Source organism: Porites lutea, chromosome 2 (assembly GCF_958299795.1).
Source record: "Porites lutea chromosome 2, jaPorLute2.1, whole genome shotgun sequence".
NCBI classification, from domain to species: domain Eukaryota; kingdom Metazoa; phylum Cnidaria; class Anthozoa; order Scleractinia; family Poritidae; genus Porites; species Porites lutea.
The window spans coordinates 25,515,797-25,525,700 of record NC_133202.1 but is presented as its reverse complement, the minus strand read 5'-3'; the positions used below and the strand labels follow the sequence as shown (position 1 = coordinate 25,525,700).

Below are 9,904 nucleotides of genomic sequence, written 5' to 3'. Positions count from 1 at the left end.
GGAGGGGTAGGTGGGCAGTTTCCCAGAGACGTATAATGATCCGATAAATCTTAGTCAAAACTTAGTAATCCGGGACTATATACCGGCTGTGTTTTGACCAGAATCTAAAGTCATGAAATGTCACGTTAACTATAAGCACAAGCATGTAGGAACCAGCGTGATATACCGTATAAAAAAAGCCACAGTGTTTCTTAATTTTTAAGATAGAAATGTAATAGTCTGGATGGTGTTGACTAGCCCTAGCCACAAGTTGCTCAGGCAACTTTTTGGCACCTTTTGAAGCAACTTTTAGTTTTTGGCGCAACTTGATAAAATTTTAAGCAACATAAGGCAATTAAACAGTCCTATGATACTGTTTAAGCCTTGTTATATATCCTTATAAGAGCATTTCAGTTCTTTAATGTTATAATTGTAGATACCATTTAACAACGTGAAAATCGAAATTTGTGCCCCATCCCCCACCCCTCAGCCACCTAACACCCACCCCTGCTTCTCAGTTAAACTACCCGCGGTTTGGGTTCAGCCGTTCGTGCCTTTTTCATAATGATGGCAAACATTGAATCTTCAGTTAGTTTAGAGGAAGAAAATTCTAACTCGCTAACTCTGACTACTATCAGCGAAGCCAAAAAGCTTGGTGCAAATCCAAGTAAGCCTGAAAACGCTGCAATAGCTAGAAAACCAAAGAGAACAAAGATATTGATCTGATGAAGGAATTTCGACTCACAGCGTTCTTTTTCACACGATACTGACTGATTTATGCGACCAATGCGAATTTTTTTCCTTTATTGTAACTATTTGGTGATATATAATTGTCATGAACTATTTCTCGGCAATCACGTGTAAAGTAAAAATCACTTAATTAAGTACTCTTATTGCGCAGGCAAACAAAAGACATTCCACAGTTGTACGTTTGAATTGTACCGAGTTTTTTTGTAATCCTCGAATAAACGCCGCATTCCTCTGGTTGTGTGCGGCGATTATTCGAGAACAGCGTTAATTGAACGTTTATTCCAGGGCAGCGTTTACATGTAATCGACCAAACACGGTAAGCCTATTGAAAGAACAGGTATAGAAGGCGTAAAAAAATAGTTTTTCTTAGACCCATCTCGTTTGGTAATTTTAATCGCTCGATTATTTACCCTTCCGAAAGTGTGCAAAGAAATATTCAAAGATTTTTCAATTCAATAAAGCGCAATAATTTTTGCATCGAACACCTTGATATGGCGGTTCTCGTAACAATCCTTAAAAAGAAGGCTTACACGCTCACGCTTGAAAGGTTTTCCTTTTCTTAACAGCTTTATTTGTTACATTTTGCTTTGTAACATTTTGCGCAAAAGAAGTTATTACGTTTTGCGCTAAAAATTTGTTACACTGTGCGTTATGTGATTCTTACATTTTGTTCAGAAAGCTGTTTTAAAATGCTTAATGTCATTACATTTTGCGTTAATTCTATCAATTATAATATTTTGCGGCGTAACAGAAACGGAAAGGCCGAACGGAGACCAAATTTGAAAGCGTTTAGAACGCGATTTTGTTTAACACCGTTTATATGAAACTCTTTTATAACTGGCTCATCATTGTGTCTGACAATTTCACATAAAACTTCTTTACCCTTTCACATGAACAGAGGTTTATCCATATGTCTTTAAATTCAAAAATCAAAACCTACAGACTATTTAACTTCCCACACCAAAAGCTTGGGCTGCCTGTATCATTGCCTGACTACCTGAACAGGTTTAATTATTATGCCTTCAAATTAAAAAACCAAAACCAAAACTAACTAGTCACACCATAAGCTTGGGCTGCCTGTATCCATACATATGTACGGGTTTTATGATAAACCAAAAACCAAAACCTAACTAACTACTGACACCATAAGCTTGGGCTGCCTGTATCATTGTCTGACTGCACCTGTAGGACTTTATAACAACCAAACTAACTACTGAACTCTCGCCATAAGCTTGATCTGCCTGTATCTAACTGTAGAATTACAGAAAATGTATGGGAAATCAAGGTTTTCTAAAAACTGATCACCGACTTCTCTGCACTCCAGATTTAGTGTATTGTTTCTTTGAAGTCGTAAGTTGCTCTTTTTAAAGAGAAAGCATCAAACATATGAATTTAGGAAGAATTAGAGAGCTTTGAATTTCAATATAAATCTTTGAATTTCCTTCCATCTTGCCCTGATTACCTATGATGCAACTATGAGCGTGAACTCCTCTCTACAAGCCCACATCTTTTGTAACGTCATACTAGATTAAAATTTTGCGAGTGCATTTTCTGTTCTGCACGATGAGGACTAACGATGTGCTGCGAGATTTGCCATTGTTGTAAAATTTGCATTTGCATCTCAGTATTTGTGATTTGCTCATCATGTAATAAGCTTATATGTGTTACATTAAGAAAACTATTTCAGTGAAAATTCTCGTGATATGTGTAATAAATGTTCACGTGATAGATTGAGAAAGTCCTTTGTACGGGGTCATATTCACGACTTGTTTGTGTCAAAAGCCCTCACTCGCTCGATCGTATCTCGCTCGTTCGGGTTTTGACACAAACAGCTCGTGAATATAACCCTGTACAAAGCACTTTCTGTGACGTGAACTACAATTTTGATAAGAAATCTACTGAGGACGATTCAGGGTCTCAGGGGAAATTTTGGCGGCGGAACCGCCAGCGCGAGAGAAGAATGAGGCGAGGAAGCAATTCACATCAATCGATTTGTGAATTACAGACTAATGCAGTTGACTCAAAGCTTTCGTTTAGTCTTGAAACATGATCTGATTTTTTTGACTCCAAATCACTAGAATGGGGCGAGCCGGATATCATGCTCTACGGGCTTTGTTGCTTTTAAGAAGATCAATTATTGTTATATTCCTAGACTTTCACTCAACTAAACAGGGACTGCCATTGGTTGATTCTTGGTCACGTGGCCTTGACTAAAATCAAATGTATCCCGATCGTGATACATTAAACAATGTATCCCGCTCGGGATACATTGCAGCACGTGATCAAAGCATGGTGGAAAAAGGTGTGACAGAAGGCGGGAAAAACACCGCCAGGTCCAGCCAGTTTTCTTTTTCGTAAATGAACACAACAACACAAAAACGAAGCCTCAAGCTAAAAAGCAACGATTTTTAAAGTTATCCCAGAAGTTCCCAGAAGAAAGACAGCAGCTAGTGGAGGAAAAAGATGCAGATAATATGAGGAAAGTACTTTTGTTTGTAAATCATTCATTCAGTGGTTTTGAGAATTAAATTTGTGTTGTTATAAGTACCGAGTCGACTGTTTTGGTTCGCTCCGGTTATTCTTTTGTTGCTGTTGAAGTGAAAGTCTAGAAATATAACAAAACACTTAATGTCAGGTCCCTCGGGAAACCAGTTAGTTTTGTTTCCCCTCGAGTCCTGATGTTTCCCTTGACTTCGTCTCGGGAAACATCAGGACTCTTGGAAAAACAAAACTAACTGTTTCCCTCGGGATCTTACATTAAGTGTATAATGTTGTTCTAGTAGTCTACGCCTCTTGACACTATTAACAGCGAACAATGTTTTCACGCGAACATTCCCGGTTGACAAAATTTATAAGAGTTAATGTTTATGTATGGATATTTCACTCATTGATTATAAATATTTAAGCCCAGCTATCCATACAACTGTAGGGGTTTAACCATATGCTTCTCAATTAAATAACGCCAAACTAACTACTCTAGCCATAAGCTTGAGCTACCTGTTTTTATAAACCTTCGTACAATACAATAAGTTTTACCTTATTCCTCTTTTTATTTAAAAATTAAAATCAAAAAAACTATAGCTACTCTCACCCGATTAACCTTGATCTGCTTGTTTCCATACATTTGTACAGAGGTTCAACCATGTACCTCTTTATTCTAAAACCAAATTTTGGAAATTACTTTGAACACTCTCACCTTTGATTGGGACGCGCATTTTTTCAATAAAAAGCTGAAGCTCATTTGGATCAGCATCTTTTAGTTGAACAGTTTGTCCTTCGTGACCCCACCAGTCTTTTAGTTCTTTAATTGTAACTTTATCCTTGGTGACCTTCATTGTAGTTTCAGGCATAATTACAAACTGAAAAAAGTAAGGAGAGATAGTATTGGGTTACTTTCTTGAAATACGTGTAGTCGATTAGTAGAGATAAATCAATACATTTAGAGGTCAAAAAACTGTATATGACACCGATATCCGGCAGTATAGTCGTCATCCGCGATCAAAGTTCACCTAAAAGTCTTGCGCAAAGTACAGCACAGCTTTCTTAGCTTCCTTAACAACATGGAACTTAATCACAGTACAGAGTGACCGTTGAATGTTAATCATTAACAAACATTGCGCAATTTTTACAAACCTCTATAAAAAGCGGACACTTAGGAAGGTCCCGAAGGTGTCCGCTTAGCACCCGCGGGGGCGTGGGGGGGGGGGGGGGGGGTACTTGGCTAAATTTTGGCTGGATATGTGCCGCTGGCCTCTCAGAGCCCCTACCCCATTATAGTCTATTCTGTTACCAATTATAGACCCCATCTTAGTCACTTTTGGGCAAATATGCAATTTTCGCGATCCCAACTTAGTCACTTTTTATTTTATGAATTGAACAATTTTTTAAACTGAATGAAGAACACTTTACTTTTCACCTACAGTAGAAAGATTCTGGTACGTTTGCTAACCGTAAATATGAAGAACTGTTTTACCCCCAAAAATCCGAAAATGTGCGACCCCATTCTGGTAACTCTATTGGAAATGTGACCCCATTATAGTCAATCCAGTCGTGAAAATGCGACCCCATCCAGCGGCACATTCCCATTAGCCTCTTATAAGGAAGTAACCCCCCCGGGGCTTAATACACGTTTCACTTTACCTCTTCACGGAACTTTATGATAAAGTAACACAATCTCCCAAATTATAAATAGCAATCACATGATTTATACGATAACATAACGCTGTTTTTATATCTCATAGCAACCTTATTTCCGTTTTTTTGTTAGCTGTTGTAATCTAACGGTCAATCGTTGATATTACCCGATGAGTGTGGTCATCTTTTGGCCGCACGAAACAGAGCTGTAGTAATAAAACCATGCACTACCTCTGAAGTCTTGAACCAGTTTATTATAATTGTATTGTTAAATTATATATTTAAAACCCTTTCACTCCCAGAGTCATGGATCTATAAAATTTAGTTCTAACTCTTGAGCGCAGCCCCTGGACGAAACCCTTCTATCAGTACTCTCACGATGGTACTATTTGTTTTCAGTATTGGACGAAACGAAATTTCGACTTCTCTGTTGATGACGTTTTGATTTTGCTGATTTTGTCAGTGCAATCTCGGAAGTGAAAGAGGAAAAACATCAATAACCCACATACCATCTCGTCATGCGCCGCTGTCCTACTGGCATATAAAATGCGGCAATCGTTGAACATCGCACGAAACCAAAGTTGTAGCTCTCCTTCTCCATCCTTCTTACCGCGCAATGAGACGGTACCAAGTACAACACAAAGCTGTGTATAGCACAACTGACTGACCCAACTGAGCCAATCCATTTTGTTTATTGGAAGTGCACCTCGTCCCCAGGCTCTCATCCTACTGAAAATCGCAGCCGCCGCCGAAGGACGGTATGGACTGGATTTGTGCGCTGAGGCGTTTTTCATTTTATTTCGTTCATTTGTTTTTATTTACCATTTTGTGAAAACTCAGACTAGATCAACAAAATGCACATTCAAAGTGACTTTTTTCCTGCATGTGTTTAAAATGCTTCGCGCTCGAGCAAAGTTTACATATTAGTTGACATAGCACCGCCTACTCTGCATATTTCAAACACTGAGAACTTTTTAAAGTAAACTTTAAAAAACATTGGTCCAAGACACGTGAAATGGGTTTATAGAAATCATACTCCAAAGAAATTCTGTGACTGAAAACCGATCAGATACCAAAAAGCTGCTGCAGCCCACAGGTTTGAAGAATAATCTAGGACGGGGAATTTACCCGCCAACCACAGTTTCTCTTTCATTTCTAAAACACGTGATGTCAAGTCTGGGGTCAGTGATCCTCTTAAACCTGTCAGACCAGGTTTACTTTTTGCAGGTATTCTCTTTTGTAGTTTGCTCGTTTCGCTTAAGTCACGGTTAAAATGGTCTACGGTGCAAGCGAAAGAAAAAATACCGGGTAAATATCCTCATGTGAAGCTTACACTGTGTCAGGGAAGGATGGAGAGGGATTAGAAAAAAATTAAAACATTTTATACAGGCTGAATTGCCTGAAAAATTCAAGCAAAAAAGAAGAAATAGAAGAAGAAAAACACTGTCCAGAGAAACTTTTCCCCTTTTAGTTGGCCATTGAAAGTAAAATACATTCCTTAGCAAGACAAACTGATCAATCTGAGAAAGCCACGTGTCTAACTCACCCAACTGGGAAAGTGAGGGCTTTCAGTGGACTGCCATGTGAAAAGAGGATCTGCTAGGAGACCAGCCACTGTATGGTTTTATTCGACCCCTTACCATTCTCAAACCTTCTTTTTATTTTTAGCATCGAAGCACAAATATTGTCGTTCAGTCCTGAACACCTTGAGTGATGCCACAAACTACAAGTTTACTCCGCTACGAGGCGATAACCATACATCCCCTTCCCTCTAGTTATTTCAAGTTTTTTTCCTTTTGTCTTTTAAAACGTGCTTTTTCCTTGCTTATGTTGTCTACAGTGATAAGAAACTCGTGTGTTTCGCGCCGGGTATTAAATTTTTTTTAATGATTTGAATATTTGATAGTTTCCCTCAAAGTAGAATTACGCAGAATACATATAAAAAGTCAATTGCACTTTAATACCAGCCATATATAAGGCGAGAATTTACCCACGGAAAAAATATTAATGAAAATTGACCTTAACATCAATTTATTCAATTCCCAGAAAGCCGGAAATTGCGATTCTGAGAATTTAGTTTTCCACATTTTTTCTACACATGCAGGAGCATGTCCAGCGAATCCCCAAAAAAGACAAATAGAAATTAATCAGAATATATTGATTTTCCGCCAACTGAATAAACTGAAAAAAAGATTGCCATAATTATTTTGGTTAACATCTTTACTCTTAACATATGGTGTTCTTTATTCTCAGTATTTAAAGAGTAGAATTGAACCAGTTCAGTGGTTGTTTTAATTGTAAATTTTGCAAAGCCAAGAAAAGAAAATGTCGAAACTTGTAAGAATTGTCTCTTGTATCTGAAGAATTCTCTCCTTTTTTTTAATACAAGCATCACAAAACAATTGCAAAATTTTATAAATTTCGTTTTTGTTTCTAAGGCCTGAACAAAAGATTTGGATCGACTGTAGAACAATAAACAGCTATAAACTAAGACTATTTTCCTCCAACTAGAGTCTTCACCGTCATTATCGAGTCAAATAATTTTAAATTGTCTGCTTTCCCAAAGTGCGTGCTGTTGCAAACCAGTCGGCAGTAAATAAACACAAGCCTCATTGTTTTCGCGAAAATCAAATTGAGACGCATTTATTACAACTTGATGGCAAGTATAGACCGGTAAACGCATTTGTATTGCAAATCCGTGTCATAAGAAAAGGATTATAACGCCTCGCTCGTATAGGGCCTGAGGTGCTCCCAAAGTTCCATACATTACTGTAACAACGTTACAGTAACTTGTATGGGACTCTCCAGGATACTTACAGTTCAGGCGATTTGTGTCGCTCCACTGAAAATTAAAATTACTCCATTTCCTGGTGGATTTCGTCTAAAACTCAGTTCTTAGTTGATAAACTATGTTATCCTTAAGGTAATCCTGTCTTGTCTAAATGGTCTACTTTATTTGGGGCTGTAATGAAGTCTTGTATTAAAATCTCGACTCTTCGAAGGAGAAGCACAAATTTGATGTCAAATCGCATTCACTTTCTCATATTGGATGAAATGCTGTACTGGGCAACACAGAAAGGGTAATATGATACACATATTGACCTTTACGGGTATCGAGGGGCGGGAGGTTATATTGATAGAACTGTGCTGCCTTAAATTATTCAAAGAGACACACAGTTTGTTCGACATTTTAGGATGATCAAACTATCCAAAGTAAAATTGCAGTGATACACTTGAGGAGTCCACGGTGACGCAACATATCCAGGGCTGAACTAACAGAACCCTATACACCGTATTTTTGATTAACTGAAGGCTAACTGCACTTCTTTTGTGTTCTACTCAACTCTGCTCTGCTCTGCTCAGCTTAGCTCTCTGTTTTGAATATTGTCAGACCTACTCTTACGTAATCTTCTCTTCCCGCGCAGTGGTGAGATCACTCCTCTCCCGTCAATGTGGCCCGGGTCCAAATCCCGGCGTCGCTGAAATATGTGAGTTTAGTTTGTTGTTGGTTCTCTCCTTTGCTCCGAGAGGTTCTTCTATGCATCCACGTGCATAAGTATGCATAATTTATGAAAGGACAAAAGGCAAATTCCCTGGAGAACATCAGGCGGTCTGAATTAATAAAACAAACCAAAAAAATGCAAGTTAAATGTAGCCTGTACAGAAGGCGCTTGGAGGCAATGGGCGCCTGCTACGCAAGCTAAGCTGGACAGGGGTCTGTTTGAATCTACGCAAACGTTATCCTGAATAAGCGTAAGGTAACAAATATAACACATTAGGGAAAAACGTAACGTTTTCAATCTCTTCAAAGGTATAATAATATGTAGCAAAAATAAAGAAAATAAGTAATGATAACGATCACGATATTGATGATGATGACGATAGGAAAAGTAAAATCCAGTTAAAAGAGAAGAGTAAGCTCAGATGATTAAGCTGCATGTTTAATGTTGGTTTCTCCCTCCTAATATAATTATGAGAAATTTATATTTGTTGACTGGAAAGACGAACGTGTCGGTTTTTCACAATAACGACTATTGACCACCACAGAAAATGCCATAACACACCCATAATGCTCTTTGTTTGTCACCCCAAAGTTTTGCAGAAGCATTGTTTTCAGTTTCTTTTGAGGCCATTTGAACTCCCAAGGGATTGAATCTAAGAGAGGAAATGGCTTCCCACGGGAACAAAGAAAACTGTCCGTAATTAACGATGAGTGTCCTTACAGCGGGGTTCGAGTGACATAAAATGTATTTTACCTTTAAAGGCTTCTCTACAATTACACTAAATCGCATTCAAGGTAAAGGAAGAAGTAAAGGAAGGTCATGTAGAACCGTCATGTGTATAACAGAACTCGAAAGACTTCTTAAACATCCGTTGATGAGTATACACAGGATAAAGTAGTACAATGACGTCATCTTTGTTGTGTCCGATGGGTGAATTGTCGGTTGAAAGAACCGAAGCGTTCTTGTTGAACTTACGAAGCCATTTCTCATAGATACGATCCACAAAGGAATGATATGAAGAGGGAAGATGGGGTTGTTTGACGCAGAAGAGACATCCCACGACTATGTGAACCTGGTTATGTCAAAAGGTCTGGACATTTGGCAAATGATAACCGGTCTTTGCACTGGCGTAGCCTTTCAGGCCCGGGGGGGTACTCCCACATATGGGCTATATAGGTACGTGCCGCGGAATAGGGTATGGTTTTTGCGGTTCTCAGTCCTTAAATAGGGTCTCTTTTTAGACCCTTTTGTTTCTGTGTTCCTGGTGTGGTCCTTAGATAGGGTAGCTTAATTGTAGTATCTAATACTGGAGTGTGAAAACGCCCGCCTAAACGAACATTTTTTTTAAAATTAGGCTTATTGTACTATTTTATGCTTGATGCTATACATCCAATGTTACAGAGAAGAAATAAAGTTTTCCTTTTCATGCTATTAATAATTTTGTTTTTTCCTTGAATAGGGTGTCATTTTTCGGCTTTCGGCCTTAAAAAGGGTATCAGTTTTCGCTTTCTTAGTCCTTAAATAGGGTTAGGGTCCAC

The 9,904-nt window shown here is 38.4% G+C and overlaps 1 long non-coding RNA gene across 1 annotated transcript; it reads right to left on the bottom strand.

Annotated features, from left to right (window-relative positions):
• Positions 1-3,925: 3,925 nt before the first annotated feature.
• Positions 3,926-6,019, bottom strand: LOC140928131 (uncharacterized). The gene is made up of 2 exons (XR_012164616.1): positions 5,373-6,019; positions 3,926-4,088 (listed from the first exon to the last, which is right to left on the bottom strand). It is a non-coding gene; the product is annotated as an uncharacterized lncRNA (long non-coding RNA).
• Between the last annotated feature and the right edge of the window lie 3,885 nt (positions 6,020-9,904).